The sequence below is a fragment of the Triticum urartu genome, chromosome 6A (assembly GCF_056163025.1).
Source record: "Triticum urartu cultivar PI428250 chromosome 6A, HENAU_Tu73, whole genome shotgun sequence".
Taxonomy (NCBI): Eukaryota; Viridiplantae; Streptophyta; class Magnoliopsida; order Poales; family Poaceae; genus Triticum; species Triticum urartu.
The window spans coordinates 398077896-398087535 of NC_141878.1; the positions used below are offsets into that span (position 1 = coordinate 398077896).

The window sequence follows — 9640 nt, forward strand, 5'->3', positions numbered from 1 at the left end:
TAAGATCTCGCAGACGAACTCGACGAACTCGCAGCACAGAGAGACACGAGGTTTATACTAGTTCGGGCCACAGTTGTGGTGTAATACCCTACTCTAGTGTGGTGGTGGTGGATTGCCTTTAGGGCTGATGATGAATAGTACAAGGGAAGAACAACCTCCCGAGGTTGAGGTGTTCTTGTGAAAGGGCTCTCGGTCGAGTTGGATCGAGCTAAGGTGAGATGAGATGATGAACCCCCTACTATGGTGGCTAGCTCTACTTATATGGGCCCTGGTCCTCTTCTCAAATATCGAGTGGGAAGGGAGCCAACAATGGCGGGCTAATTTGAAGGGGGCGGCTAGTACAAGCTATCCTGACAAAAGTGGTGTTCGCCTGCGAAAAGCTCTGGTGGTGACATTGTCTTGGGATCCACGATGAGCTCCGTCTTGCCGTCCTCCTGGTCTTAGTCTCGTTTCACCAATATAGCAACCTTTGCCTGATGCCTCGGTACTCTTCGCCTGTACTGGCCTCCTTTGCACCAAAGAGGAAACAAGGACGCTGCGCGCGCTGGCGCCCGCCTGGTGTCATGCATCATGGCTCACGTCACGAGGGTCTCGTGAGGTTTCCCCGCCTTGATATCTCCGCTCCTCGTGAGCCTTCCACTACTGGAATCAGCTAGTTTGCCATCTGCCAGTTCTTTGCCGTCCGCTAGCGGACGGCAAAGAAGCTCTTTGCCATCAGCTTCCAAAACGCGGACGACAAAGAACTGGCTGATGGCAAAGACAAAGTTTGCCATCAGCCAGTTCTTTGCCGTCTGCTAGCGGACGGCAAAGATTCTTTGCCGTCGGCTAGCGGACGGCAAAGAGGGAGGGGCCCCACTGACGAGCCCCCCTCTTTGCCGTCCGCTAGCGGACGGCAAAGAGCAAGGAGGCGGACGGCAAAGAGGGAGGCCCCACGTAACGTTAACGGGGCCGCGCCCCACACCCTCCTCTCTCTCTCCCACCTCCACCGCCCCGTCGCACCATGCCCCGCCGCCGCCCCAGCGCCCCCCGCCGCCGCCCCAGCGCCCCCCGCCGCCGCCCCGGCGCCCCCCCCCCCCCGCCCCAGTGCCCCCCGCCGCCGCCCCGGCGCCCCCCCGCCCCAGCGCCCCCCGCCGCCGCCCCAGCGCCCTCGCCGCCGCCCCGGCGCCCCCCCCCCCGCCCCAGCGCCCCCCGCCGCCGCCCCAGGCCGCCCCGCCCCGCTCCTCCGTCGCCCCAGGCCGCACCGCCCCCTCCTCCACCCTGCAGGTGAGGCCTTCTTCTTCCTTTTTTTTTCCTTTTTTCTGTTTTTTTAGTTTTAGGTTTATGTTTAGTTTAGATTTAGTTTTAGTTTTAGGATTAGTTTTCGGTTTATAGGTTTAGTTTTAGTTTAGTTTTAGGTTTAGATTTAGTTTTTTTCTTTTTCTGTTTTTTTAGTTTTAGTTTTAGGTTTAGTTTAGTTTTAGGAAAGAAGAAAAAGAGAAAAAGAGGAGATCAGGAGAAGAAGAAGAAGAGGAGGAGGAGAAGAAAAAAGAAGAAGAGGAAGAAGAAGAAGAAAAAAGAGGAGAGGAGGAGAAGAAGAAGAGGAAAAAGGAAAGGAGGAAGAAGAAGAAGAAAAAAGAGGAGAGGAGGAGAAGAAGAAGAGGAAAAAGGAAAGGAGGAAGAAGAAGAAGAAAAAAGAGGAGAGGAGGAGAAGAAGAAGAGGAAAAAGGAAAGGAGGAAGAAGAAGAAGACCCCGACACCCCGACCCCCCAAGCCTGACCCGACACCCCGACCCCGACCCCGACACCCCGACCCCGACCCGACACGGTACCCAGACCCCGACCCGGCACCCCGACACGACACCCCGACCCCGAGACCCCGACCCCGACCCCGACCCCGACCCCGACACCCCGACCCTGACCCCGACACCCCAAGCCTGACCCGACACCCCGACCCCCCGAGCCTGACCCGACACCCCGACCCCGAGCCTGACCCGACACCCTGACCCCGACACCACACCCCGACCCCGAAACAACACCCCGACACCGACATGGCACTACCCCGACATCGACACGACACCCCGACCCCCCGACCCTGAAACAGCACCCCGACCCCGACACGGCACCCCGACACCGACAGGACACCCCGACCACCGACACCTCCCGTAAAGGTGTTCTTTGGCCTTCCAGAGGAAGACGGGGTCATATATTTGTGAATTATTAGTTAGGTCATATATTTTTCGATTTTGTTATGAAAAACATCATATATAATTGTGTTGATCGTGTAGTTTTAAATGTGCAGTTGTTTCATCGCTGCGAGGTTTGGTGTTCGACGACCTCGCCGTGCGTTTGACGAGCTCTGCCCCTTCGTTCGTGGGTGAGCACAAATGACAAGTCCTCCTCCCCCATTAATTATTTGATCTATTCCGATGAAACTTGATAGCTAGCTATGTATGTGTCTTGAATCATCAGTATGCGTAACCAATATGTGTCTCCCGTTCGAAAGCATCATAGTTATAAATATGCATGCATTTGCATATATATAACCTTGATTCTTTCGAATTGTCCAACGCTATCCATGGACAGCCCGAGTATGTGTAGATTGGGTTCGTTTTCCCATATGCTTTGCTCCGGATCCGACGCATATATTTCGTCAGTGCCTCCCCTGTTGTTCTCCGGGTACACATCCTCTCTGTTTATTGCAGAGACGTGTATCAGGAGAACAGCGGGGAGGTGCTGCCGAAATTTTGCGTCGGATCCGGAGCATAGCATGGGAAAATAAACCCAATCTACACATACACGGGTGGGATTAGGACCTATCATTACCTATTAGAGTGTAGGTTGCATGGACGTAATAAAATTGACAAAGTAGATCAACTGATGAATATATACATGGTGAATTACATATATAATTGTTGTGTGTCCAGTAGCTCTGAAAGTCAAGATGAGTGACCGTGCTTGGATGTATACCGGTCACACTGGTCAGAACAAATGGAGCGCTGAATGGTTCACAAAAACTAAGGGGTTTGTGCAAGCCGCATTTGCAAATGGCCAAAACAAAACCTGGTGCCCCTGTTTCCGGTGCGGCAATTGGGAAAAGAAGACAGAGGCTGAAATGGGCAAACACCTGCAGAAGAGTGGTTTTACGCCCGATTATACGGTGTGGACATTTCATGGTGAGTCTGCCCAACGTGACCGAGCTGAGGTGGATCGTCGTCGCACCGACGAGCATGGTACTGGGATGGAAAACATGGTGCAAGGCTATGATGATGCTCGGGATTCGGACGAGGAGATGGAGGAATCTGCAAAGGCCTTCAATGAAATGTTGGAGTCTTCGAAACGTCCGCTCCACGAGCACACTGAGCTTTGTCAGTTGGATGCCATCTCACAAGTAATGGCTCTGAAGGCTCAGTTCAACTTGGGCAGAGAATGCTATGACGCAATTATGACAGTATTTGGACGCTTTCTACCCAAAGGCCATGTAATGCCTGCAAACCTGTACCAGTCGGACAAAATCCTCCGTGGACTGAAGATGCCCTATGAGAAGATACATGCCTGTGAGAAAGGATGTGCCTTATTGTACTAATCAATATTGTCTCATTTGATTGCAGACATTCTACAGGTGTGAGGAGGGATACGAGGAGGACGCGGCACATGTTATCGAGAACGTCTGCAAGCGCCTACTCCAGAACTTACGGCACGAGGCTCGGGTGCAGGCTGTTCGAGACTACTACGCTTTGCGTGGTATCAAGAAGACCAAGCCGGCGTGCCGCGATAAGTTCCTGAGTAAGGAGCAGTACATGAAGGTAATTCTTAAGGCCTTCTCTACTTAAGTTCCTTCATTTAGTAATTCTTAGCCGTAGCGCTCAAGTTTCTATTTGCTAACTTAGGCGCCTCCGAGATGGTGTGCGGATCGGATGGATTGTTGGGAGGTGTTGGTCGATGAGTGGTGCTCTCCACAATGGCTAGCCCTCCACAACGAGGCCAAGGACAAACGTGCCCAAATGGAAGGTGTGCCACACCATCAAGGCAGCTCCAACTTATATCAGTTCGGGCGCAACTGGGTATGTGGTTTGCTTCATGATTCATGCAATTCATTCATCATGCTAGCTTGAGCCCTTTAATTACTAATTTTCATTGTTTCTCTCTTTCAGGCACGCTACAATAAGGTGGATAAGGTGCCAGAGGTGTACGACCTGTATGCCATGGCCCATACTGCATCTTTCAAGAAAGTCAAGGCTTTCTCTCAGTCTGACCTCGATGATGCAAACAACTTCACCAACATCTCCTCCCACAACAAGCTCGTGAGATATAGAGATGAGGGGAAGGCGAGGAAAGGGGAGGAATATCTGGTCCATTGATCCCACAACAAGCTCACCAACATCACCAACATCACCAACATCTCTCAGTCCCATTGATCCAGAGCTGTTGATGATATCTGGTGGCGGGAGGTCCCATGGCTCCATAGCCATTGGAGATGGACTTATCCGTTGTCCTAGCACTCTCCCGAAGATCAAGGCGCGCCAGTCGAGCTCCGCTCCTGAGATAAGGCCTCGTGAATGGCCAGTGCAACTCGCCATCAAGGTTAGTGATACGTACGCAGTTATCTTTCTCCATTACATTCTGTGCACTTCCATCAATGATTACAAATGGTCATGTGAGTGGTGTTGCAGGCTGCTATACAGAGTGAGAGAGATAGAACGGAGAAACTTCTGGCGGAGGCGGCGGAGAGGCAGCGGGAGTTGGAGGAGAGGACGACAAAGATGATGGAGAGGAGAGGGCACGGAATGACATGCAGGCAAGGGCCATGTATGAGCTCCTTGTGGTAAGTTTCTTCTGCAGATTAGCCAAAACATTCATGTAGTGTTTGTCTCATTACTAACTAGTATGACTGAGTCGTCAAAACCAAATGTGCAGTCTGTGTGCGAGAAGACAGGTCAGACCGCTCCGCCGATGCCAGTGATTGCTCCTGGGACCACGGTGAGTTTTATTGAATGGACATTACTTGCTAGTCTTAACATTTGAGTGTCATCATGCTAACAAGACATTGGAAATGATCTTTGGTGCAGCGTAACTCCAGACAAGCATCGCACGATCCTTCTCCAGCTACCGACACGAGCCACCCCGCTCCTACACCTCCTACATCTTGGTAAGTTTATCTAGTGTTTTGCTTAACACATGCATAAAGACCTAGACTTAGCTTTATTTCCTCCAATGCTTACCATAATGACCTAGACTTAGCTTCTTCACCTCCAAAATGACTTAATAAGCTTACTGACCTCCAAAACCATCCATTTTACCTAAGTTAGCTCTAAAACGATCTGTACTTAGCTTACTTATGTCAAAAATTGCATAATTAGCTTGGTTAGCTTATAGACGATCCATTTTACCTAAGTTAGCTCTAAAATGACCCATTTTACCTAGGTTAGCTTATAAATGATCCAGTTCATCCAAGTTAGCTAAAAAAATGACCCATTTTACCTAGATTAGCTCCTAAATGATCCATTTTACCTACGTTAGCTTTAAAATGACCCATTTCACCTAGGTTAACTCCAAAATGACCAATCTTACCTAGGTTATCTCATAAACGATCCATTTCAACTAATTTAGCTCATAAATGATCCATTTCACCTAGGTTACCTAAAAAACGATCCATTTCACCTAAATTAGCTCTTAAATGATCCATTTCACCTAAGTTAGCTCAAAAAGATCCATTTCAACTAAATTAGCTCATAAATGATCCATTTCACCTAAGTTAGCTCAAAAACGATCCATTTCAACTAAGTTAGCTCATAAATGATCCATTTCACCTAAGTTAGCTAAAAAATGATCCATTTCACCTTAGTTACCTCAAAAATGATCCATTTCACCTTAGCTAGCTCATAAACGACCCATTTCAACTAAGTTAGCTCATAAATGATCCATTTCACCTTAGCTAGCTCATAAACGACCCATTTCAACTTAGTTAGCTCATATATGATCCATTTCACGTAAGTTAGCTCATAAATGACATACTCTTCTTGTTCCAGTCTTCTTCTTGTTCTACTCTTCTTGTTCTAGTCTTCTTCTTGTTCTACTCTTCTTCTTGTTCTACTCTTCTTGTTCTAACTTTCTTATTTTTCATTTTGCAGAGTTCATTCACTTGACGAAAGCTTGCATAGATGGAGTGCTCCTTATCCCTTTCTCTGTTTCTTTTTGTATCGTTGAACTATGCATGTATCGTTGGATGAAACTATTGTAATATATATGGTTGGATGCCTCTATGTTGAACTTGTTATGTATGATGGAACTATGATGAAGTTATGTGTTGGATGCATGTAATATATATGGTTGGATATCTTATATGTAATGGCCTTTTGAAATATATCTATATATGTCATCTATATTTGTGATGAAAATTGTTGGATTTAATAAAAAAACAGATAAAAGAGCCAATATGCAGACTCTTTGCCGCCTGCCACCGACGGCAACGAGCTCTTTGCCGTCTGCCGCGGACGGCAAAGAAGACACGTGGAATCCAGCTGTGCTTCCTGGGAGCTGACCCATTTGGCCAGTTTGCCTACAGTGGCAGACGGCAAAGACTTTGCCATCAGTGGCAGACGGCAAAGAACATGCCATGTAGTGATGTGTAGATGACATCACACGGCGGACGGCAAAGACACTAGAAAGTTTGCCGTTAGCGGCGGACGGCAAAGGCCTGCCGTTAGCCACTTAACGGACTGACAGCGCTATTATTGCCGTCCGCCTTCTTTGCCGTCTGCCGAGCTCTCTTTGCCGTCTACGGCGGACGGCAAAGACTTTGCCATTAGTAGCAGACGGCAAAGTAGCTGTTTACCGAAGCCTACTTTGCCGGAGCCTTTTGCCGTCCGCGGCTGACGGCAAAGGCCTTTGCCGTCCGCTGTTCATGCCTTTGCCGTCCGCCGTGGCGGACGGCAAAGTAGCTGATTCCTGTAGGACCGCTCCCGAGGAGGCCTTGCGTAGTCCGCCTCGCGAGGCTTGGACCCTCGCGAGGGTCATGGGTGCTTTGTTGGTGATGATGGGCCGTACGGCCTGCTGGCGACGCCGTGGGCCGCAGGTAGGCAAGTCTGGGGACCCCCATTCCTAGGACGCCGACATTTATTGTTCTTAACATAGATTGCAATCCTTCATGTCGTATTATTGTTGGTAGACCTTTCCTTAGAACGATTGGTGCAATTATTGATATGAAGGAAGGGAATATTAGATTCCAATTTCCGTTAAGGAAAGGCATGGAACACTTCCCTAGAAATAAAATTGAATCTATTATGAGAGCCACTTATGGATTGCCTTCCAAAGATGGCAATACCTAGATCTATCTTCGCTCCTAGCTAGGGGCGTTAAACGATAGCGCTTGTTGGGAGGCAACCCAATTTTATTTTTATTCCTTGCTTTTTGCTCCTGTTTAGTAGTAAATAATTTATCTAGCCTCTGTTTTGGTTGTGTTTTTTTGTGTTTAATTAGTTTTTGTGCCAAGTAGAACCGTTGGGAAGACTTGGGGAAAGTCTTTTTAATCTTGCTGTAAAAAACAGAAACTTTAGCGCTCACGAGAACTGCTGCCATTTTTATTTGGAAAGTGATATTTAGTTAATTCATTTTGCAGATGATTAATAGATAAATTCCTCACGTCCATCAATTTAGTTTAGAATTTTTGGGTTCCAGATCTTGCGTACAGATTACTACAGACTATTCTGTTTTTGACAGATTCTGTTTTTTGTGTGTTGTTTGCTTATTTTGATGAATCTATGGCTAGTAAAATAGTTTATAAACCATATAGAAGTTGGAATACAGTAGGTTTAACACCAATATAAATAAATAATGAGTTCATTACAGTACCTTGAAGTGGTGTTTTGTTTTCTTTCGCTAACGGAGCTCACGAGATTTTCTACTTTAAGTTTTGTGTTGTGAAGTTTTCATGTTTTGGGTAAAGATTTGATGGATTATGGAACAAGGAGTGGCAATAGCCTAAGCTTGGGGATGCCCATGGCACCCCCAAGATAATCTAAGGACACCTAAAAGCCAAAGCTTGTGGATTCCCCGGAAGGCATCCCTCTTTCGTCTACTTCTATCGGTAACTTTTGGAGCTATATTTTTATTTACTACATGATATGTGTTTTGCTTGGAGCGTCTTGTATTATTTGAAGTCTTTATTTGTTAGTTTACCACAATCATCCTTGGTGCACACACCTTTTTGAGAGAGACACTCATGATTCGGAAATTGTTAGAATACTCTATGTGCTTCACTTATATCTTTTGAGTTATATAGTTTTTGCTCTAGTGCTTCACTTATATCTTTTAGAGCACGTTGGTAGATTTGTTTTATAGAAACTTTTGTTCTCTCATGCTTCACTTAGATTATTTTGAGAGTCCTACAAAACAGCATGGCAATTTTGTTTAATTATTTTAGGCATTCAAGATTAATAATTTTTTTCTTATGAGTGTGTTGAATACTATGAGAAGTTTGAAACTTGATAATTGTTTTGAGATATGGAGATGGTGATATTAGAGTCGTGCTAGTTGAGTAGTTGTGAATTTGAGAAATGCTTGTGTTAAAGTTTGTGATTCCCGTATGCACGTATGGTGAACCGTTATGTTAAGAAGTCGGAGCATGATGTATTTATTGATTGTCCTCCTTATGAGTGGCGGTCGGGGACGAGCGATGGTCTTTTCCTACCAATATATCCCCCTAGGAGCATGCGCGTAGTACTTTGCTTCAATAACTAATAGATTTTTGCAATAAGTATGTGAGTTCTTTATGACTAATGTTAAGTCCATGGATTATACGCACTCTGACCCTTCCACCATTGCTAGCCTCTCTAATACCGCGCACCTTTCGCCGGTATCATACACCCACCATATACCTTCCTCAAAACAGCCACCATACCTACCTATCATGGAATTTGCATAGCCATTCCGAGATATATTGCCATGCAACTTTCCACCGTTCCATTTATTATGACACACTCCATCATTTTCATATTGCTTCGCATGATCATGTAGTTGATATTTTAGTTGTGGCAAAGCCACCGTTCATAATTCTGTCATATAAGTCACTCATGCATCATTGCTATCCCGGTACACCGTCGGAGGCATTCATATAGAGTCATACTTTGTTCTAGTATCGAGTTATAATCATTGAGTTGTAAACAAGTAGAAGTGTGATGATCATCATTCATAGAGTATTGTCCCAATAAAAAAAGAAAAATAAAGAGAGAAAGGCCAAAAAAGGCCCCAAAAAGAATAAATAAATAAAAAGGGGCAATATACTATCCTTTTTTCCATGCTTGTGCTTCAAAGTAGCACCATGATCTTCATGATAGAGAGTCTTCTATGCTATCACTTTCATATACTAGTGGGAATTTTTCATTATAGAACTTGGCTTGTATATTCCAACGATGGGCTTCCTCAAATGCCCTAGGTCCTGCACAGAAGAATTATGTCCTTGATGCACCGCTAGGTGACAGACCTATTGCAGGAGCAGATGCACACGTTATGAATGTTTGACGAAGCTCGGTATGATGACTACTTAATAGTTTAGTGCACCATGCTTTACGGCTTAGAACCGGGACTTCAAAAACGTTTTGAATGCCACAGAGCATATAAGATGTTCTAAGAGTTGAAATTGGTATTTCATACTCATGCCCATGTCG

The 9640-nt window shown here is 46.1% G+C and overlaps 1 long non-coding RNA gene across 1 annotated transcript; it reads left to right on the top strand.

The window, feature by feature from the left end:
- The first annotated feature begins 2276 nt into the window (after positions 1–2276).
- LOC147965383 (uncharacterized) lies at positions 2277–6317 on the top strand. The gene is made up of 2 exons (XR_015607449.1): positions 2277–2352; positions 6107–6317. It is a non-coding gene; the product is annotated as an uncharacterized LOC147965383 (long non-coding RNA).
- Positions 6318–9640: the final 3323 nt, after the last annotated feature.